General features: G+C 43.0%; 1 long non-coding RNA gene across 1 annotated transcript in view; it reads right to left on the bottom strand.

The window, feature by feature from the left end:
• The window catches only part of LOC144318131 (uncharacterized), a 62,503-nt gene that overhangs the window by 23,181 nt on the left and 15,053 nt on the right, over positions 1-24,269 (bottom strand). The window contains exons 2-3 of the long non-coding RNA XR_013383971.1: positions 6,076-6,180; positions 2,218-2,314 (exon numbers count right to left, since the gene is read on the bottom strand). This is a non-coding gene — a long non-coding RNA (uncharacterized LOC144318131). The remainder of the gene's footprint in view (positions 1-2,217; positions 2,315-6,075; positions 6,181-24,269) is intronic.

Raw genomic sequence — 24,269 nt, 5'->3', positions numbered from 1 at the left:
CATATCTGTACACCCATCTCTTTGCTAAATAAGACACACTTTGCACCCTTTACATAGTAATACTTGAAGTACTTCTCTGAGTTATGCTGGCTCCCACTGACACCCTGACTGGTTGTGGTCAGACATCCCTGTTTATGTGGGTTTGTCATATACATGATTGAAATGGTGGGGACCTTCTACTTATGGTTCCTCTGATTTTAAACCCCATGCTCTGAATAATTTCCATAAGAGTAGAGGCGAGAATGAGTTCCAGACAAGGTTTGGTGTGAAATGTGGGTTGGAGACAGGATGGGTGGGGCTGTGGGTGCAGGTGTACTGGGAACACACATGAGGGCACCTGGCTGCGGGGCACACCAAGGTGTATAGGGTCATTGAAGCAGAATGGACAGGGACATTGCAGGCAATACAGGAACTATCCTGTGACCCTTGCTGGGAGCTCTGTTGAGAACCTCATTATTTACTCATCACTGAACCAGACGCCTTTCCTATAACTCAGCGGCACCCTCCCATGATCAGTGGCCATCAGCAATGGGATGTTTGCCAAGCAGCAGGGTCTGTCCCGCAGTCCCCTCACACAGGACATGGACAAGGGCCCTTAGGCATCAGAACTGAAGCAAAGTTACATTTAGTTTTTAGTGCGCTCCTGACGCTAACTGGGCATTGCATGACACGGGCCCAGAGTGGCATCTTTAACAGATGACTCAAGCGCTCTATTTCAATCTGTTCCAAGCTCTGCAGTGACAGTCGATTTTTTAAGCCTTGTCATCCTTCAGAGTCATTAAGTCAGCAGGCGCAGTTGTCTGGCACCGAGACTCGGCTACGGCTTCACAAGGTTTAGCAGACGATCCATAAAAGGCATTTCTCTCCACTCTGCACCCGCCCACCTCCCACCCACACTGCTTCACACGCAAAAAAAAAAAAAAGGAGAAAGAAAAGAAAACGGTACTGTCACCCCCAAAAATAAATAAATATAGGGTATGCCTTCGGTGTCCTGAATGTGGTACTGCATGAAGAATCTCAAAGGCATCTAAGTTATACTCAGGGCTTTAATTCAAAAGAAGCAGTAGATGGGACTTTTTCAGTGTGTGCACTATGGTGTCAAATTGCCTGGGTCCGAGTCTCGACCCTGCTGCTTACGAGCACTGGGGTCTTAGGAAGTTACTTGGCCTCCTGTGAGCCTCAGTATCCTCATCTGTGACATCCGTGATATCAACAGTCCCTACCCTCCGTAAATTTTCAGTTAAATGAGATGATGCATACCGAGCACCTGCCTTGGGGCAAGGGCACAATCCCATTAGCTATTCTTAGGAAAAAGCAGAGGGAGAGATTAACTGGATGAAAATTATCAGCAAAAATCCAAATTCTCAAAAGGAAGCAGAGTCAAGGGTAAGGTTCTGGGAGAGAGTGAAAGGTACGGTTTCTGACAGCTGGATTCCCCAAGGTTGCTGGGGAAATTCTGGTGTAATTTCTTGCATGTTTAAAAAACAAAAATGAAAACGTAGTAGATTTCCTGCCTACTTCACAGCAAGGCGACAGGATCAAACTCCTTGCTGTGGAGTGGAGCGGGCTCTCTAGAGGAAGGTAGTACCTAAACAAAAGTTATTTTTTAATCTTTTTATAGGCAGTGAAGGTAAAAGACGTTCTTTGAAATTAATTACAGTGTCAGAACTGGCCCTGTTTCCAAGTCCCTCTTTGGCCTTATAAAACTGGAAGTCAGATTTCCCAGCAGGGCAGGAGAATGAAATGTTTCCTTAGCAGGGGACTGCGGGGCACTTCTCTTTCAGCCTCCTTTGGGCAAGAATCCCAGGTACTCAGACCTCCATTTAGAAACCCTCAATGGGGAAATAATAATCATATGTTTCCATTCCTCCAAGATTTTCGAGTGTCACGCAGGCATTAACTAATTAATTCTCCAAAGTCAGCAGAGAAAATTGCTTCCAAAGGATTCTGAGCACTCTTGAAATGTAAATGAAGTCTCAACCCAGACTGTCCCTTCCAATGCTTGAAGAATTCCAATAGCTATCCGTGTACCTGGAATAAAGGTGAGATCTACCTGCGGGACTCATCTCAGATGCTAGCTTCCCAGGGAGCACTCCCTGACCACTCTCTCCAACACACTGGCGCCTCCGTCTCTTCTTTTCCATGTAATGTTTATCATTGAGTTAAGCTGCCTCATGTCATTGGTATGCTTGCTTATTGGTTGACTTGTTCACTCACCCTTGCTAGAAGGTGAGCTCCCAGAGGACTTCTGTTCACTGCTGTATTTCCAGCACTTTCCACCATGCACAGCACATAGTAGGTACTCAGTAATTTCCTGGTGAACAAATAAATGAAGAACAATTTGATTCATTTACCCATGCCCAAATTTAGAGTAACAAATGACATTTTATGAATAGAATGTCATCTCTAAGATGCTTCCAACTCTTAGAGACATTATGCCAGTGTTGATCCTGCCCCCAAGCCTTCTTCCTTTGCCTTGGGTAGACTCAGAATGTCCTCTTGATGGCAAACCCGTGCCTTCTGAGGACAAACTGCTGTGCTCAAAGATGACACATTCTCAATGTAGCCCCCAGCGCTCAGCCTGTTTGGGAGGTTGTGGTCACGGTCCCATTTGACAGCATGGAACACTCGGGGCCTAGACATTGTGTGCTGTCTGGCCTTCAGAGCTGGAGTCTCGGAGGTCTGTTCCTACACTCTTGAGGAGGAGGAGCCAAGGGTGAGAGGAGAAGGTGCTCGCAAAATGACAAATCCCCAGTGCACCAGGATTAGAGCCAAGGACCAAGGATTAGAGGGTCAGACCCAGAAGGTCCCCAGGAAAGGAGTCCTAACAGCTACTGAGCACCTAACTATGTGCCATTCACTGAGGTAAGCACTGCGCATCCTGAGCCTCACTTCATTCTCCCAATACCCAGGGGAGGCATTATTATGCCCATTTTACAAACAAATAAGCCAACACTCAGAGAATTAAAATTTCTTTGTTTCTGACCACTGAGATGTCAAAGTTAAGAGACCAGAATTGAATTCAAGTCTATTGACTCAAATTTTGTTATTTCAGCTCCCATACTTCCTCCTCCCTCTCTCAGTGATATCATTGATAGCTCTCATTCTTCTCCTTCTTGCTCTCCTTCTAAAGGCCGAAGTGGGGCTCGAACTCACAACCCTGAGATTAAAACTTGAGCTAAAAAAAATAAATTAAAAAAAATTTTTTTTAATTAAAAAAAAAAAAACCTGAGCTGAGATCAAGAATCAAACGCTTAATGGACTGAGCCACCCAGGCACCCCTATATCTCTCATTCTTCTCAAAGTAGTATGGGTCAAAGTTTCCCACAAAAGCTACCATATTTCTGACAAAATTTAAGAATGCGATTCCTTTATGTCAGACCCCAGGTTACATTACCTCAATCCTTGCAATAGCACAGGGAGGTTGCCATGGACAGAAGCAAGGCTGCCTGGATTGACGTTATAGTCCCTACAAGTTAGCTGAGCTCCATCCAGTATTATCTTTCTGTGCCTCAGTTTCCTCCTCAGTAGAATGAGGGTAGTAACATCCACCTCATAAGGGCATTGTAAGGATCAAATGAGTTATTACACATGAGGTGCTTAGAGCCATGCCTGACATGTAGGAAGCATCAGTAAATGCCATTATTACTCATTATCATCAAACAGAATGAAACCAAAGCTCCGGCAGGGGAATGCAAGGACTCCTGCAGGAACCTCAAATTCAAGATGTTGCAGTGGGGTTCTTAATGGTCACTCCTCCTGCTGCCTGCCTGGATTCTGCACATCTGCTCAAACAAGAAACCTCAACCATGCCCTCCTTCCTGCTCCCTCTCAGCCCCTATATTCAAGTGCTCACATCCTTTGAACCCCCCCTTCCCCATTTGCACTGCCTCTGCCCAGTTCAGATTCTTGTCTCCGATCCCTTAGAGTCCTGTGGCAATTTCCTAATTGGCCTCCCTCACGTTAGCCAGCCCTTCCTCAACACAGCTGCAATTGCCATCTCCCTAGAAAACAGAGCTGGTCCTGTGGGCAGCCATGTCCTGTTGGCCAAAGATCTCTTCTTGCCCTCCTCCCCATTGTGCTTCTCAGGCTTCCTTGCCAACTGACTTCTGGTCAGATCTGGCCAATGGGAGGCCCTGGTGGGATATCTGGGCTGCGAAAGAGAGAAATCAGTCTCAGGCACTGACTGGCAGCTTCTGCATCTCTCCCATGGCTTGAGTGTGGCTGGACACCCCCCACCATGGAGCTACGTCCTATTGCACAGCCCCAGGTTCTGGATTCTGGTAACACCACCTCCTCCCCATGTACTCCCAGTCCAAAGAGAGGTGCTGGCTTCCTGTGGTTGGTAACCTGCAAGCTGCTATCCCGGCCCTTGGTTGGTTCCTCAGCTCTTCCCTGTATTAAATGACTTTTGTTCAAAATATCTAGAAAAGTTTATGTTGTTCTGATTGGACCTCGATCAATTGATACTTTCTATCAATCTCCTTCTTAAATAACCTTCCAGAATCTTTTCTCCATGATAAAGTCCAAAAACTTTGGAATGTCCTTCAGGACTTGGAAGTCTGGAAGCAAGTCACATTTGCAAATGCATATTCCTCCAAGCACACTAGGTTCCTGCCACCCTGAAATCTCTCTGTTCCCCTAGACAACTCATTCCTGACTCAGGCCCTTTGGCTAAAGCCTTTCTTCCCTATGAAATGTCCTTCTCTGCCTGGCATATCTGTCCACATCTCCAATCTTATCCCTACAGCTCATTCGCCATCCAGCAGTGACTCATTTATTCAGCTGAGATATAATTCACACATAACATTGTATTCGTTTTAGGTATACAACATAATGATCCGACACACACACACACACACACACACACACACACACCAAACAATTACCATGATAAGTTTAGTTAACATCTATCACCACACATGGCTATAATTTTTTGTCTTGTGGTGAGAACGTTTACAATCTACTCTCTTAGCAAGGATTTCTTCTTTTTTATAGCCAAATAGTATTCCTTTGTGTGTATGTGTGTACACACACACACGCATACATCATGTTATCCATTCGACTGTTGTTGGACACTTAGGTTGTTGCCATGCCTTGGCTATTGCAAATAATGTTGCAGTGAACATGGGAGTGCAGATAACTTTTTAAGACCATGGTTTTATTTTCTTCAGATAAATAAATACCCATACTATAGGCTGGATCATATGACAATTCTCCTGTCAGTTTTTTGAGGACCCTCCATACTATTTTCCACAGAGAGACACTTTTAAACTCAGATCAAATCATGCCCCTTCTTGAAACTCTCCACCACCTCCAAATAAGATCCAAATTCCCTGCCAAGATTTAAAGGGCTCTGCATGATCTGACCTCCTCTCCTACCACCATCCTGCTGACCTGCTCTGCTCCAGCCACAAGGGCCTCCTAATGAGTCTGTGAGCAAACTAAGCCAGGTTCCTCCCACGGTCACCACAGCTTTTGCTCTCTCTGCTCAGAAGATGGGTCCCTAGCTCCATCCCTCTTGCCACCATGGTCTCAGCCCAAGCTGAGACCGTCCTCAGAGCAGCCTTCCCCCGGCCCCCCAGCCCAGGGCTGCCTCTCCAGCACCATGTACTTATTAGTGAATCCTTCCAGGCCTAGTTAAACACCAATTCAGAATTGCCACAGAACACTGTGCATTGTCATCACTGTCCTCATCACTGCTGACTTATTGGGCACTGCACTTACTATGCATGAACCACTTTCTAAGAGCTTTCCATGTATCATTTCATCAGATTCTCACAACTCTGTGCCGAGTATTATTGTTTTCTCCCTTTCACAGAAGGGAAAACCGAGGCTCAGAGAGAGGGAGAGTATCCACGACCACTCAACTAGTGATCACCATGCCCCAGGATGGTAAACACCACGAGGTAGAGAACACGACTTCGTTCCTTCCCTGCCAAGTAGTTACTGAGCACCAATAGGATGCTCTGTGCTAAGCACAGGGGATACAGTGGCAGAAACACCAGATTGGCCTGGGCTCACATGGAACTTAGATTCTAGGAGGGGAACAGACAGTAAGCCATAGTTACTCACATGACTCAAATTCCACCTTAGTTAGGTGCTGGGAAGAAGTGCAGGTGCCAAGGGAGGGGAGTGCAAGGTCCTGGAGTCTCAGGAATGCTTTCCTGAGGAAGAGGCCTGGAGGAGGAGGAGAAAGGAAAGAGCTTCCTGAACAAAGAGTAATGCTCCATGCATTGGTCTTAGGAGAAAGGAACGAGGTGCTTGGAGGAACTCAAAGGAGGTGAATGTAGCCCCAAAGGGAACAGGTGGGAGAGAGAAGGCTGGAGGGAAAGTGGTCAGGAATTATAGGTGAACCAAGAGCTCTGGGCTCAGCTATCTTGTGCCCCTGCCCCATCCTGCCCCAGGCCTAACATATTGGGCACATGGTTTGTGTTGTCACTGATGTCAGTGAATGAATGAATGACGACGGCCAGAATGGAGAAATGGTTCTATGTGTTCTGGTTACCAGCAGCTGCGCTACCTACTAGCTCTTCAAGTCAGGAATATTTAAAAGAGAAAAAGGTGGTTATCTTTAGACTTGGTGCAGAAAACCCCACCAGGGAGAATGGATTCTGAAACAACAGAGACTGGTCTCTTTGCACTGGGAAGGGTGTATGCTCCCAATTACTGGTGTTTGGACAATTGTTATTAAAACGATAGGGGATCCCTGGGTGGCGCAGCGGTTTAGCGCCTGCCTTTGGCCCAGGGCACGATCCTGGGGACCCGGGATCGAATCCCACGTCGGGCTCCCGGTGCATGGAGCCTGCTTCTCCCTCTGCCTATGTCTCTGCCTCTCTTTCTCTCTGTGACTATCATAAATAAATAAAAAATTAAAAAAAATTTAAAACCATAGCAAAGGCTAACATGAATCTATAACTATGGATCTTTAAAAATTTTTTTACTGAGGGATCCCTGGGTGGCGCAGCGGTTTGGCGCCTGCCTTTGGCCCAGGGCGCGATCTTGGAGACCAGGGATCAAATCCCACGTCAGGCTCCCGGTGCATGGAGCCTGCTTCTCCCCCTGCCTATGTCTCTGCCTCTCTCTCTCTCTGTATGACTATCATAAATAAATTAAAAAAAAAAATTTAAAAAAATTTTTTTACTGAACCTGAGCTCAAGAGATTGATGTTCATTATAAGTAAGAGTCTATGGTTTGGGGGAATCTTTTATTTATAGTTACCTGGTATTTTAAGTAGGTTATGTGATTTATAGGATAGTCATTTAAGGAAACAACTGCACGGGCCTGGGAGAACAGATTTGTTTGTATAGTTTGGAGCCCCAGAAATTGATGGGGATTAGGTGGGACAGCATGACTCCCTGTATGTGAATATATACTCTCTGTGTATTTCTGGGCTGGAGATGCAGGAAGAAGCTCAAGTAGCCAGTAAACCCCTCAACCAGGAGGAACACAGAACCTCCACAGCAGCTACCAGCCAATTCCTCTTGCCACACATCTTCAGGGTTAAGCTTCTATAACCTGTACTCCCATGTATAGGAAGGAGAAGGATCACAAGTACAAATATAAGGCTAGTACTAATACCACTAATGATAATAGCTGACATTTAGTGAATATTTTCCAGGAAACCAAACCAGACAAAGTGTTAAAATCTTCACAACCACCCCACAGGCAAGTGTTCATTACCAGCCCTGTTTTATGTGCATGAGCAAACTGAGGTACCATGAGGTTAAGTGACCCACATAATCAATAAGTGGAAGATCTAGGATTCTGGAATCCAACTAGTTTCAGGGGGGAGAGCAGAGAGAAATGAATGGAGGCAATAAGCACACATTGCAGAAGAAAATTTCCCAAGCCTGAACTCAGACCTGTGTCTTTGTCATGAAAGTGTCCACTGAACCATAAGCAGCACAAACTTTACAAAATGGATTTTCAGAAGATGCTGTGAAGATTGAACAAATGTATACATATGAAAAGCCTAGAGGAAAGCCTGGGTGGCTCAGCTGGTTAAGTATCCAACTCTTGATTTCGGCTCAGGTCATGAGATCAAGTCCTGCAGTAGCTATGCACTGGGCATGGAGCCTGCTTAAGATTCTCTCTCTCCTCTCTCTCTTTCAGACAAATAAGTAATAAATAAAAATTTTTAAAAATTAAGAAAAAAAGCCTAGAACAATGGCTGGTACATAATAATACACATGTATACAAGTTCAGTATCATTATTTTGATGAAATCATAATCACATTATTTAAGTCTGTTAAAACATTAAAAGATGAAAGCAATGCACTAATTCATTTATAAATACAGATACACAGCTTTAAATAAATTATTAGAAACTGAAATCCATCAAGTCATCAAAAAAATAACACAACCTATGTTAGGAACACAAGGATGGCTTAAGATCACAGTATCTTCACTGTAATCCACTATATCATCTAGTTAAAGGGGAAATTTCATATGTTGTATGGTTATAAGACAAATCTAAAAAAATCAAGAATTCCTTACTATACTAATAATTACCAAGTATTGTTTTTAATAATGAACTTAGAAAAGTGGGTTTGGATTCTTCAACATAGTACCAAATTTCTAGTCTCAGCAATCAGACAACAAAAAGAAATAAAAGACATTCAAATCAGCAAAGAAGTCAAACTTTCACTCTTCACAGACAACATGATAATCCATGTAGAAAACCCAAAAGACTCCACCAAGAAATTGCTAGAACTGATACAGGAATTCAGCAAAGTTGCAGGATATAAAAATCAATGCACAGAAGCCTGTTGGGTTTCTATATACAAACAATGAGGCAGAAGAAAAAGAAATCAAGAAATTGATCCCATTTACAATTGCACCAAAACCCCTAAGATACCTAGGAATAAACCTAACCAAAGAGGTAAAGGATCTATACTCTGAAAACTACAGAATACTTATGAAAGAAATTGAAGAAGACATAAAGAAAGGGAAAGACATTCCATGTTCATTGACTGAAAGAACAAATATTGTTGAAGTGCCTATGCTGGGCAGCCTGGGTGGCTTAGCGGTTTAGCGCCGCCTTCAGCCCAGGGTGTGATCCTGGAGACCCGGGATCGAGTCCCACGTTGGGCTCCCTGCATGGAGCCTGCTTCTCCTCTGTCTGCGTCTGTGTCTCTGTCTCTATGTCTCTCTCTCTCACTCTGTCTCTCATGAATGAATAAATTAATGAAATCTTTAAAAAAAAATAAAGTGCCTATGCTACCCAGAGCAATCTACACATTCAATGAAATCTCTATCAAAATACCATCAGCATTTTTCACAGAGCTGGAACAAACAATCCTAAAATTTGTATGTAACCAGAAAAGACCCTGAATAGCCAAAGTAATGTTGAAAAGGAAAATCAAAGCTAGAGGCATCACAATTCTAAACTTCAAGCTGTATTACAAACCTGCAGTCATCAAGACAGCATGGTAGTGGCACAAAAACACAGACGCATAGATCAGTAGAACAGAATAGAGAACCCACAAATGGACCCTCAACTCTATGGTCAACTCATCTTTGACCAAGCAGGAAAAAGCAGGAAAGAATATCCAATGGAAAAAAGACAGTTTCTTCACCAATGGTGTTGCGAAAATTGGACAGCATTATGTAGAAGAATGAAACTGGATAACTTTCTTACACCATACAAAAAGATAAACTCAAAATGTATGAAGTGAGACAGGAATCCATCAAAATCCTAGAGGAGAACACAGGCAGCAACCTCTTTGACCTCAGCCACAGTGACTTCTTGCTAGACCTGTCTCCAGAGACAAAGGAAACAAAAGCAAAAATGAACTATTGGGACTTCATCAAGATAAAAAGCTTTTGTATAGCAAAGGAAACAGTCAATAATACTAAAAAGGCAACCTACGGAATGGGAAAAGATATTCACAAATGTCTTATCAGATAAAGGGCTAGTACCCCAAATCTATAAAGAACTTCTCAAACTCAATACCCAATAAACAAATAATACAGCCAAGAAATGGGCAGAAGACATGAACAGACATTTCTCCAAAGCAGACATACAAATGACCAAAAGACATAAAAAAGTGCTCAACATTACTGGGCATCAAATCAAAACCACAATGAAATACCACCTCACAACAGTCAGAATGGTTAAAATTAACAAGTTAGGAAATAAGTATTGGCAAAGATGCAGAGAAAGGGGAACTCTCTTACATTCCTGGTAGGAATGCAAACTGGTGCAGCCACTCTAGAAAACAGTATGAAGTTTCCTCAAAAATTTAAAAATAGAGCTACTTTATGACCCAGCAACTACACCACTAGGTGTTTATCCAAAGGATAGAAATATAGTGATTCAAAGGGGCAAATGCACTCCAATGTTTATAGCAGCAATGTCCACAATAGCCAAAATATGGAAAGAGCCAAGTTATCTATCAATAGATGAATTTCTAAAGAAGATGTGATATATATATGTGTGTGTGTATATATATTACATATATATATATGTAATACTATTCAGCCATCATAAAGAATGAAATCTTGTCTTTTGCAACAATGAGGATGAAACTAGAGTGTTTTATGTTAAGCAAAAAAACCAGTTAGAGAAAGACAAATACCATATGATTTCACTCATATGTGGAATTTAAGAAACAAAGCAGATGAACATAGGGGAAGGTAAGGAAAAATAAAATAAGATAAAAACAGAGAGGGAGGCAAACCATAAGAGACGCTGAGCTCCAGGAAACAAATAGGGTTGCTGGACATGGTTACTGGGTGTTAGGCATTAAGGAGGGCATGTGATATAATGAACACTGGGTGTTACATGCAACTGATGAATAGCTAAATTCTACCCCTGAAACTAATAATACAGTATATGTTAACTACACTGAATTTAAATAATTTTTTTTTAAAGGAAAGAAGGGGCAGCCCAGTGGCTCAGCAGTTTAGCATCGCCTTTGGCCCAGGGCCTGATCCTGGAGACCCAGGATCTAGTCTCACGTCAGGCTTCCTGCATGGAGCCTGCTTCTCCCTCTTCCTGTGTCTCTGCCTCTGTGTGTGTGTGTGTGTGTGTGTGTGTGTGTGTGTGTTTCTCATGAATAAATAAATAAAATATTTTTAAAAAATAAAAATAAAAAAAATAAAAAGGAAAGAGGGTTTGGCCAATATGAGAAGATCCCAAGATGCTAGTCTGATAAATCTGGTATTTATTAAGTACACAGTGGGAAAAAATTAAACAGGAAAATAGTATAAATGGGCCTATTTTTGTGGAGATGGGGAGCTGTGGAGGTACTGAAGGCATAGAGACATTCAAGAAATTACTGAATTAAGTCCAATCAACAGGTAATGAGGAACTGAGCTGGGACAGGGACCTTTCCAGAAGAATCATTATTAGTAATATTTGGGATAAACCAATGGAATTTGGTAACCAAAGACCAGACTAGGGTAAGGTTATACTGCTAGGCTATGTAGTGAAGGGTAAAGCAGGTAGTTTAGGAGAGCTGACACTGAGTTTAGTCAAGCTGATTTCAAAATACCGCCAGAACACCTAAGTGGTAAGAAATACAGATCAGAAGCTTCAAATAAAAAGTAAGGACTAGGGGCACCTGAGTGGCTTAGTTAGTTGAACATCTGACTCTTGGTTTTGGCTCATCTTGAGGTGGTTGAGATCAAGCCCCATATCAGGCTCCAAGCTGAGAGTGGAGCCTATTTGAGATTCTCTCCCTCTTCCTCTGTCCTTCCCCCTGCTCGCTCTCGCTCTCTCAAATAAGTAAATAAATAAAATCTTTTTTAAAAAAAGTAAGGACTAAAGCATGAATAGAGAAATCATTCATAGAGAGCCGATAGTTGGAGCCATGAGAGTAAATGAGGTCAGCTTGGGAGATTGTGTAGCCTACAAGGAGGGCCAGGACAGAGCTTTAGAAAGTGCTGACATTTAAGGAATGGAATGAGGACGTGAAGTCAGTACAAAGCCTGAGTAGCTATGGGAGAGCCAGGGATGTGTGGAGCCACATAAGCCAGGGATGAGCTCCAAAAGGGCCTGTGGTAGCCAGCAGTCTGGAATGCCAAAGAAGGGTCAAGTAGGAAGAGCACTCAGCAATGCGGCCTCCAGGTCCCTGGGGAAAACACTGTTGGTGAAGGGCTGGGGTGGAGTGGAAGCTTCGTGCAGTCCGCTGACTAAGCAGAGATAAGAAGTAGGCAGACCAAAGAATCTAAGCTCCGTTTTCCATAAAATGAGTTAAGAGCTTAAGCTGGTGGCTCAGACTAATGTGGATTCAAATCCCACCTCTCTGAGTTCAATTTTCCTTCTTTGTAAAATAGGAGTGACACCAGTACCAACTTTGCAGGAGCTGTGATCATTGAGATCATTCATTTCAGGGGCTTCCACGGCAACCAACCCAGGGTACATGGTCAGTGAGTGTTGGGTATTATTACTACTTCAGTGAAATACATGACGAGACCATGAGCGGAGAAAGGGCAGAAAGAAGGAGGAAAAGTCAGAATGATGTGTCATGTGTACTTAAGTAGAGTACTTCTGATAGCTTCAAAAACAAAACAAACAACAAGATGACTAGGATGCAGCAAAGGGTCAGTTGAAGCCAGCTGAGGTGAACTTGTAATAGACCCAAACAACCCCCACTGTCAGGCCAGCCTTCCCTGCAGCACTCCACCACTGAACAATGGGGTGGGGGGGACAAATGGGTGGTTGGGAGCATTCTGGCCTGGGGACAGTAATGGTTAAAACAGCCTGGCGTGGGAAAGGGACAGGATCCGAGCAAAGAAGAGAGATCCTGCTAGCCGTGGAGGAAGGTGGGTTGTGGGAGTGGGGGTCAGATGCGGGCAAAGATCAAGCTAATGGATCGTGAGGAAGGGGAAATGTCTACAAACGAGTACCTTGAGGGAGAGGCAGAGATTCAGAGACCTGGCATCTCACCAGCCATTTTCCTTTTTCTCTCTCTTTTTCTCTCTTTCTTTTTTAAGTCGGCTCCAGGCCCAACCTGGGGCTTGAACTCATGACTCTGAAATCAAGAATCACATGCTCTACTTACTGTGCCAGCCAGGTGCCCCATCTTCCTTCTATTTCTATTGCTTTCTATTTCTCCTATGTTCAATCTCTTACTTATGTATCTTTGGTACTTTCAATAATCATTTCTAAGTAACAACACTAATGACAGCAAACCTATTCAGAGCTAGGCAGGCACTGTGTCAAGCACAGTTGCCATAATAACCCATGGATCAGAAAGCCTTTGATGCCCATTCCTATTACTAAGCTTGCTCAAGGTAAGTGATGGGACTGGGACTTGAACCTGCGTGATCTGAATCCCAAGGCTGGGCAAGTAACCACAGCACATGGAGCAATTTGAGCATTATGGTAGGTAACCTCTAAGATGGCTCGGGTAGTCCCTGCCTCCTGGTGCTACCCTGTCCTGTGCAAGTCCCTCCCCTTGCCGGTGGGCTGTATTTTGTAGCTGGTTTCTAGCAGCAGAGGTGAGGAGAGATCACTTCTGGGATTAGGTTACAAAGAGGCAGTTAGAGTTACTTCCATCTGGGGTGCTCTCTCACACTCTGAGGGAAGCCAGCTGCCTGTTGTGAAATGTTCAATGACAGGCCCATGTGGCAAAGAACTGAGGCCAACAGCAAGAAACAGAGACCCTCAGTTCCAACATCCCCCAAATCACATAATCCTGCCAATAACCATATGAGTGAGTTTAGAAGCAGATACTCTCCAGTTGGGCCTTCACACACACACACACACACACACACACACACACACACGATCACAGCCCCAGCCTACACTGACTACAACCCTGTGAGAGACCTGGAGCCAGAGGCATTTAACTAGCCATGCCCAGATTCCTGACCCACTGAAAATGGAGGTCATAAATGCATATAAGATTGTTTTTAAGCTGCTACATCCTGGGGTAATTTATTGTACTCTAATAGATAACTAGCACAAGCATCTACTCCACGCTTGCCACTTCCTGAATGTTAAGGAATACAGAACTACGGAAGTCTCAGTCTCTGGCACCTGAGAGCAGAGAGGGGGAAAAAATGATATGAACAAGTGATTCCAGAAGAACATGGCCCTGGGCAGGGAGGTGGGAGGACTAGTGGTCAATTCTAATAGGAGAAACCAGAAAATAGTTCACAGAGGAGGTGAAGCATGATTTGGGTCTTGAAGGGTGAATCAAAATCAGCCGGATGCACACGGTAGACATGGATAGTTTTATACAGAGGGAACAGATGCATGCCAAAGTACAGAAGATGGAACAGCACCTGAATGCTGTGGTTGCATGTGGCTGGCATTAGAAACAACCAAATAATGGAACATCTCATGTGCAAAAATGCCCAAACATCCCAAAGACGATCATCACAGTACATATTAGATTTATTCAAGAACCTGGGCTACTCTGAAGTCATTTTTAGGTCAGAGGTCACAAGCTGGCATCCTATGGGGAATATGGCCTGCACACATGTCTATTTGACCCACAAAGTTATGTTATTACTTTCAATTAGTTGTTAACATCTGACAGATAAGAGGTTTCAGAAAAATATCCAGATGTCCAGCTTTGATTAAAAGAGCAGAAGATATAGGGAACCTGGGTGGCACAGTTTGTTAAGCATCTGACTTGTTTTCAGCTCAGGTCATGATCTTGGGGTCCTGAGATCGAGGCCTATATCAGACTCTGCATTCCACCCAGAGTCTGCTTGGAATTCTCTCTTTTCCTCTCCCCTCACCCCTCCCTCTGTTCATGCTCTCGCTCTCTCTCTCTCTCTCTGAAACAAATAAATAAATCTTTAAAAAAATAAAACAGCAGAAGATCTGCAAACTGAGCTTGCATTCCCATTTAACAACCCTTGTCAAGAACAAGGTGTCACCTTTAAACAGAGAGCACATGCTCCAGCTTGTCACAGTTCTCACCTGGCCTGCTGAAGACATTTGACTTTGCATCTATTTCTCTGGGAAGATGAACGTGTACTCGATATAAACATCATAGCTGTCAGGAGGATATGTTGGTGAACCCCATCACTTCAACTGAGTGGCCACTCGAAAGGATCAAGTAGAAAAAAGTATTGATTTACAGCTGTGATTCTTACCCTTTCATGTGCATGTGAATTACCTGGGGTCTTGTTAAAATACAAATTCTAACTCAATGGATCTGTAGAGGAGCCTGAGACTGTGCATGTCTAACAAGCTCCCAGGTGATATGGATGCTGCTGGTCCAAGGACCACACTTGGAGTAGAAAGGAGCCAGGAGACCTTGGCCCTGCCCTTTAGCCTCCAGAGTCAGACCTGTTCTGGGATTGGAGCATGCCCTCTCAGCGGAAACAGAGCCTCTTCTAATTGGAGCAGCCCTGGGTGGGGGCTGAGCTGGGGACAGCCCCTGAGCGAAAGTAAAATAACAGGTGTGCTGAAAGATGATTCTTTCCAGAATTCCATAGAACTTGTGGAAAGTAAAGTAGCACTTACTGACATCTTTCATGTACCCTGAGTTATCTCAGCTAATCCTCAACCTCCACGCTACACTGCCTCCCCCCACCCCACTGCAAAGCTCCCACAACAACAAATGATAAGGTTTAAGTGTAGGGGGCGAGAAAGCAGGCTATGGAGCCAGAGGGCCTAGATTCATATCCCAGTCTGCCACTTGTTAAGCTGTGCAGCTTTGGGTAAGTTACTATCCTCTCTCTGTTTCATTCACTTTCCCATCAAGAAAACGGAGAGTGGTAGTAGTACCCCCCCGCCCCGTGACAATGTAACAGGGTGAAAACATGGATTGTACTCAGGACAGCATCTGGCATATGGTAAGTGCCCAACAGATACTTGATGTTATTAATAACCCTTTTTTACAAATGTGGAAAACCAGTCTAAGAGAAGTTACTTTGGTCACACATTAAATGGTGGGTCCAGTTTTCTATTCAATGATCCCAGGAAGTTAGGACAGAAAGGCCTGTGTGAGTGAGGCCATATCCAGAAAGAACAGCCCATACCCTCCTTCTAGGTCCTTTCTTTTTTTTTTTTTTTCTTCTTCTTCTAGGTCCTTTCTATCCTACTGTGCAACTCACTCTTGTCCAGGAGACTTTGGTACATGGCAATAATAATAAGTAAAATTTATTGAATATGTACATCACCTTATTTAATCCTCACAACAATCTTTTAAGAGATTTATTTATTTAAAGAGAGACAGAGCAGGAGAGGGGCAGAGGGTGAGAATCTCCAGCAGACTCTCTGCTGGGCAAGGAGCCAGATTGTGGGGCTCGATTGCACAACCCTGAGATCATGACATGAGCCGAAATCAAGAGCCAGATGCTTAACCCACTGAGCCACCCAGGCATCCTTCCTCACAATAATCTTATGATGCAAGTACCATTGCATTGTTATTCCTCCACTTTGCAGATGAATGTCTGGAGACCTGCCCAAGTTCACCTACTGCTAAGTTTTAGAATTAGGACTCAAACCAAGGCAGTCTGACTCCAGAGCCCAGGGAGCTGTTCTACCTGGATAAAATCTGGATACATAGATAGCTTTGCTGATGAATTCTATCAGTCGCCTAAGGAAGATCTAACACCAATTCTATATAAACCCTTCTAGAAAATAGAAAAGGGAAAAATACTTCCCATCTGATTCTGTAAGACTAACTTACTCCACTACCAAACCAGGCAAAGATATTACAAGACAACTGCAGACCAATATCCCTGATTATACATGCAAAATTGCTAAATAAAATACTGGCGTGTTGAATCTAACAATACATAAAAAGGATAATTTTGACCAGTAAGGCTTGTCCCAGGAGTGTAAGTTTGGTTTACCTTCAAAACTAAATCAAGTAATTCAACATAGAAACAAACTTAAAAAAAGAAAAAAATCATCTCAATAGATGCAAAAAAATCTCATTGGTAAGATTCTGATAAAATGGTGGAATTTTTTACTCATTCGTAACAAAAACTCTCAGCAATGTAGGACCTAAGGGAGCTTCTTCAACATGATAAAGAGCATCCAAATAACCTATAGCAAACATCATGATGAAAGAATGAAAGCATCTCCCTTGGGACAAGGAAGAAGACAAGGATGTCCTCTTTTGCTACTTTTATTCAACATTATACTAAAGTCTCTAACCAGGGCAATAAGGAAAAAAAAAAAAAAAAAAGGCAAATAAAATAAAGTCACCTAGATAGAAAAGGAAGAAGTAAAACTATCTTTACTTGCAGATGACATGATCATCAAGCAGAAAATCTGCTGGAATCAACAAGAAAGCTACTAGTACCAGTCCAAGTGAGTTTAGCAAAGTTTCAGGATATAATCAATATACACAAATAAATAAGCCTGAGGTATATAAAATAGCAATAGATAGATAGAAATGGAAATTAATAAAATGATACCTTCATAATAACATCAAAAATGTAAAATACTTAGAGATAAATCTGAAAAAAAGTGTGAAATACTCATACACTGAAAATTACAAAATGTTGCTAAGAGAAGTTTTAGAAAAACCTAAGTAAGTGCAGGGATACACTATGTTCATGAAGATTCAATATTGTTAAGATGATGTAAATTCTCACAACTTATAGATCTATGCAAACCAAACAGAAATCCCCAGCAGGTTTTTTTTTTTTTGGTAGAAATTGACAAACTGGCACTGAAACATATAAGGGGGGTTGCCTCAGTGGCGCAGCCAGTTAGGTGTCTGACTCTTGGTTTTGGCTCAAGTCATAATCTCAGGGGTTATGCAATTAAGCCCTGTGTAGGGCTCTGCATTCATCACAGAATCTGCTTCAGATTCTCTCTGCCTCTCACTTGCTTCTCCTGCTCATGCTCTCTCTCTAAGATAAACAAATCTTTTAAAAAATAAAATAACTAAAATAAAATGTATATGGAAATGCAAAGGACCTAAAAGAGCCAAAATACCTTTGAGGGGAAAAAAAAGAATAAAATAGAATACTAACACTATCTGATTACGAAACTCATTATAATGCTGTAGTAATCAAGACCATGTGGCAATGACATAAAGAAAGATAAAGATAAATCATTGGTAAGTAGATCGATGCAACAATAAATGTCCACAGACAGATCGACATGTTTATGGGCAACTAATTTGTAACAAAGGCACAGGGACAATTAGCAGAGAAAGGATGCTGCCTTGAACACATGGTAGTAGAACAATTAGATGCCCATATGCAAAAAGAAAAATGACCTTCTATCTATACCTCACACCATATATTAAAATTAACTCAAAATGTATAACTCTAAATTAAAAACTTAAACCTTCAAAATATTCGGAACACAGGAGAATACATTTGGTTTTTTGTTGTTGTTGTTTTTCTTTTTCTTTTTCTTTTTTTCAGAGAGAGAGAGAGGCAGAGACACAGGCAGACACAGGCAGAGACACAAGCAGGCTCCATGCACCGGGAGCCCGACGTGGGATTCGATCCCGGGTCTCCAGGATCGCGCCCTGGGCCAAAAGCAGGCACCAAACCGCTGTGCCACCCAGGGATCCCAGGAGAATACATTTGTAATCCCAATCTGGGCAAGACTTTTTCAAATTCATCATCAAAAGCATGATTCATAAAAGGACAAACTGATAAGTTGGACTTGATCAAATTTTAACTTCTGCTCTACAAAAGATACTGGTAAAAGAATGAAAAGCAAGCTACAGGCTGAGAGGATCATATATTTGATAAATCATACAGCTGACAAAACACTCATATCCCAACTATATTAAGAACTCTGAAAATTCAATAATAAGTCAACAAACAAACCAATAAAAAATAGTCAAAATATTTGGACACATCACCAAAGAAGACATGTCAATGATAAATAAGCACGGGGAAAAAAGACTCAATCTCTAATCTCTAGAGAAATGTAAATTAAAGTCACATACCACTATTATTCTTACTAGAATCATCAAAACTTAAAAGACTGACCATACAAAATGCTGATGAAGATGTAGACAGAAGCCTCATATACTGCTGGTGGAAATGTAAAATAGTGCTATACCTTGGAAGACAGTGTGTCAGTTTCTTACCTTTTTAGATAAAAATGTACCTTCTATATGAACCAGCCATTCTACTCTTAGGCATTTACCCAAGAACAAATAAAAGGATACAACCATTAAAAAAAATATATGTACATATGTTAATAGCAGCTTTATTTTTTAACAGCCCCAATTTTTTTTTTAAATCCATATATGGGCAGCCCAGGTGGCTCAGCGGTTTAGCGCCTGCCTTCAGCCCAGGGTGTGATCCTGGAGACCTGGGATCAAGTCCCATGTCAGGCTCCCGGGATGGAGCCTGCTTCTCCCTCTGCCTGTGTCTCTGCCTCTCTCTGTCTCTCTCTGTGTGTCTCATGAATAAATAAATAAAATCTTTTTTAAAAATTAAAAAATATATATCCATCAACGGGTGAATTACAAACTGTGTGTACTGTTGTGTCCCTTAATTGGAATACTACTCAGTAATAAGAAGGAATGCAATATTCATGCATACTACAACATGGAAAAATCTCAAAATAATTATGCTAAGTGAGAGAAACCAGACCAAAAAAAAAGTGCAGGGTATATTATTTCATTTTGATAAAACTGTAGGAAATGTAAATTCATGCACACTGACAGAAGACAGATCAGTAGTTGTCTGGGAAGGTGGGTGAGAAGTCCTACAGAGGGGCACAGGAAACTTTTGAGGATGATGGACATATTCATTATCTTGATTGTGGTGATGGCTTCACTGGTGTATCCATTGGTCAAAATTCATCAAATTACAGATGTTGAATGTATGCAATTTATTGTATATCAATTACTCCTCAGAAAGCCTGTTTAAGTATAATAAAGATTTTTAATTGGATGGATAGGTGGGTGGATGGATGGATGGATGGATGGATGGATAAACAGATGGACAGATGAGTGGGTGGATGGGTGAATGGATGGATAGGTAAGTGGGTGGGTGAAGGGAGGGGTGGATGGTAATGGGTGGAGGGAAGGAGGAAGGGAGTCATCTTTCCCTCACTTGTGGCCTAAGAAACAGGACATTTCCCCACTGGATTTTTGGACAAGCTTTCCTATCACCTTGGGGCTCATTTGTCTCCCTGCTCATACTGCATTTATTGTCTGTCCCAACTCTTGCCACCCTAAGGAACAAATCCTTGATCACTAATTACACTGTCATTAGATTGGATTCCCTCTGGGATTATATGACCTTTATCAATTCAGAGCTTTTCATTTTCTTACATCACTACATTTCCAGCACCAACCTTAGCACACACAAAAAAAGGCACTCGGTAAAAATTTTTCTGGTTAATTCATTTACTGATTAATTAATTGGAAAACTACAAATTCTATACAGTGTTAATTCTTTTCAAAAATCCAATGGGATTTAGGGGATTGGATTTTTACTAAACTGCTTAACTTCAAAAAGAAAGTACTGGATTTTTTACTTCCAAATTTTTCCGTAATTGCCCCATAGTGCTTTATAATCAGAAACTGGTTCTAAAAATAACTAAATTAGTATACATACCACTTGAATTTTAAAAACAACAGCCCCATCGGGTTCATTGGCATCTCCAGCATATCAGACTGAGTCTTTTCACTGTCTGTGTTATGCCAGAGGCATCCCACCCTCTTCTCCTCTTTAAGCGTAAAGTGGTTCTAGAAGATTCCAGTAGAAACCACAGAGTGAACTGAAACAATGGATTCATGGAACAAGGCAATCAGGGAAGGGAGCCAAGGCCAACTGAAGTGGTCTGCCTAGACAAAAGCTCTGATCCAGCAAATTTTCTCAGAAAGTTCCATCTCTATTTATAGCTTTGGAAAGCTTTGGAGAACATGGAACACTCAGGTTGGTGGAATCCTGGCTCTGAGAGGTACTGGGAACAAAGTGTTCCCTCATGGCTTAGATGGCAAGAGAGCCAAGGGTTGGGTTTCTGAGTCCTTCCTGATCTCAGAGGGGACTTCTGGCTTCCCGGTGTCTCCGTGTCTTCCTTTGTTTAATGGACTGTAGCTTTTCCTACTAGACTCCTAAAGCATACAGTAATAACAACCACCACTTACGTACTTAGTACTTATTATGTCTGAGGCACTAGGCTAAGGGTCATTTCATTTTCACAAACACTATTATTTGTAATGCCCATTGTAGAATTGGTGTAACTGAGGCACATGGGGGTTAAGTAATTTACCCAAGGTTCACACTGCCAAGAAACTGGTGGAGCAAGGATTTGAAATTGGGTCTACCTGGCTCTAGAGCCTGTGAGTCTCTTTTATGAGCCAAGCACCTTACACCAGTCACAACTATGAATTGCTCTCAAATAGAAAAGTGAAAATAATATTGTTTATCTAAACCAAATATAATCCAGCTGAAACCCCACCCCACCCCAAGAAACAGGGTTAAAAGAAGTTATCAGTCCCTGATTAGACCCTACTCCATCATTTTTCAGGTCCCTCTTTTCTCTGGGGTCCTGGAAAGCCCCAAAGTCATATCCATGGCTGGCTTCCCACTGAGCATCCAGTGGTTCCATCTTCTCTTCTTCATGGCAGAGGGTAGTGGGGGTACCAGGGAACCATAACCCCCCAGCCCAGTTAGGCCTCAGGATATCCTCCCCATGGCTTCCCAGGCCCCTACCCGTAGTGCCCGCTGTTCAGAGACAACCTCCCCAGCACTGCTTGTGAGTAAAGATCTCTGAAGACCAGGCAGTAGCTATGGTCACCGCTAAGATTTATTATGCACCTATTATATCCAGGTAGTGTGCTAACCTCCTTAAGTCCTTTATTCCATTTAATCCCACAACTAAGAAGTGTTATTGCCCCAGTTTTGCAGATAAGAAAACTAAAACTTATAGAAATTGAGGGGTTTTGCCAAGGTCTCAGGGCCAGTAAGTGCTAGAGGTAGGATCTGAACCCAGGCAATCAGATTCCAGAGACTCCACTGGCTCTCATAGCACCTTTACAACCAAACCCACAAGGTAGCAATTACTCTCCTTTTACAGCTAAGGAGAGTTGAAGAGGTAAGGTAACTCGCTTGAGTTAATAGGGACAGAACCAGAATTCCACCTCTCACCAAAACTAAGACAACCTCTAGAATCTTTGCCTGCACAGAAGAAAAGTGCTTTGAAAAGCCAAGGAGAACATGCACGCCTAAACCTAGTTTTGCTCAAACACCTGAGTTTGGGGTCACCTGGATGGCACAATTGGTTAAGCATCAGACTCTTGGTTTCGGCTCAAATTGTGATCTCAGGGTCATGGGATCAAGCCCTGCATCCGGCTCCACCTTCAGTGGGGAGTCTACTTGAGATTCTCTTTTTCCCTCTTCCTCTGTCCCTCTTCCCCACTCTCTCTCTGTCTCTCTTTCTCAAATAAATAAATAAATCTTAAAAAAAAAAAAAAAAAAAAAAAAAGCCTGTGTTTGTCCCAGCCCCTAGGCTAAAATCAGTAGGTTTTTCCTTGGGTTGTTGGATCATTGGGGTCAAAGCTCATGGTTCCTCAGGGGGCTCCACTCAATCACAGTGACCATCTAGCTGATCTATGCTAGAAAAATGTACAAAAATCTCTGAGAAAATAATAGCAAATTTTTATATGGTGCTTATTATGTATCAGGCCCTGTTCTAAGCAATATATAAGCATATTCACTATTTAATCTCCAAACAACTTTATTAGGTCAGTAATAGTAGTGTCGCTCCTTAAAGTTGAACGAACAGCTCTTGTGGGAAGGTTTGCCCATGTCCCTGGTGTAAATACTCCCACCACCGCCAATGTCAGGGTACAAATGTGATGTCATGGGCCTCGGAGTCGGGAGGAGGTGTGCAGGGACACTCCAACCCCTGCCACCATGCAGATACAAGAGACATAATAGTCTTGGGAGCACAGATAACAGCAATATGGAGTAAAATAATTACGAACTGATGAGTTTTGAGTACTTATCACCTTGGGTTATAATATAATTCATTTAAGTACAAGTTTATAACATTTAATTTTTAGTAATATCTTTTTTTGAACAACCAGCTCACAAAATCCCTGATAATTAAACAGTTGGCTTTGGAGAGCTGGCTCTGGCTACAGCGTGTAAACTGGCCCGTTACTATTAGTGCCATTCTGGGGGGAGGAGGAAACGAAGGTGCAGAAGGGCTGGGTAATTTGCAGAAAGTCACACGGGCTGGAAAGGGCAGAGGCGGAATGAAAACCCCGGGCAGTCCGGCTCCAGAACCTGTGCTCCCCACCGCCTGGCCTGGGCAGGAGCCGAGGCCTGCAGCGCCCCCGCAGCAGGGCTCACGGGCCGGGGCCTGCGATTGGCTGCAGACGCCTCACCTGGCTGCACCTGGCCTCGCCCTGGAGGCCCGGCTGCGCCTGCGTCCAACCGCACATCCATTATGGAAAAGGAGGGTCCCTTAATGTAGCGCAAATTATAGCTGGAACACAAGCAAATTGCCGGCTTTTACTAGCACATAAACTGAGCGGAACCTTTGAGATAGATCCGCATTACCCTAAACGGCATCCATAATTCATACCTGCAGCAGAAATGCTTCCCCCTCCGAGGGCTGCAGCCGATCCATTATTGATGCGCCCCTCAGAAGGCCGCGACAGAGCGTTTCTCATGCCCCAGCCATCTGCCGGCGTGGTCAATCCCTCAGCCGGCCGCAGCACATTTATTCATCGGAATCAACTCCCAATTAGTTTCCTAGCAGGACCCTCGGGGGATTTATCTGAGGAATCAAAGTGAGTGTTTCTAGAACAGTACCCCCATCCCCACCCGTGGGACGCTAATCAATACACGCAGAAGCGGCGAGCAGCAGGCGAGCATTGGTGTTGGCTCAGAAATGCTGCTCCCTTTGGAGATCGGGGAGCAAAACGGAAAAGCTAGAGCTCCTCCCTCCCTGCAGAGGGGCTGGGATGGCCAGGTGCTTCTTGCAGTCTGTGCGGGAGTCGCTGGATCGTCGCAGTACAGCCATCACCTGATGGAAAACACGAGGTGCCAATTATATCCAGGGCGCTTTGTGGAAGTCCTCAGGAAGACTCTGCGAGATGGGTTCTTATTGTATTCTCCTTTATAGAAATGGGCGAACTGGAGCTACTAACCCACCCAAGGTCACACAGCTGCCAAGTGGCAGTACCAAGATGTGGGCCCAGAAAAATCGGATTCCGAAATGCAAGGAAGGGCTTAACCACTACTCCATGCTGCCACCCGGAGGGAGAGGAAAGGGAACCCACAACAAATCTCTAATGAAATGGGGACATTTAGCTACAGTACCAGGACAGGTTGACAAAAACGACGACTGATTAAGTAAATGCCGTTTAAAATATATATATATTATTGCTATTTCATATCGT

This window comes from Canis aureus, chromosome 8 (assembly GCF_053574225.1).
Source record: "Canis aureus isolate CA01 chromosome 8, VMU_Caureus_v.1.0, whole genome shotgun sequence".
In the NCBI taxonomy this organism is placed as follows: Eukaryota; Metazoa; Chordata; class Mammalia; order Carnivora; family Canidae; genus Canis; species Canis aureus.
The sequence above is the reverse complement of the archived record's forward strand: the minus strand, read 5'-3'. Positions and strand labels throughout refer to the sequence as shown.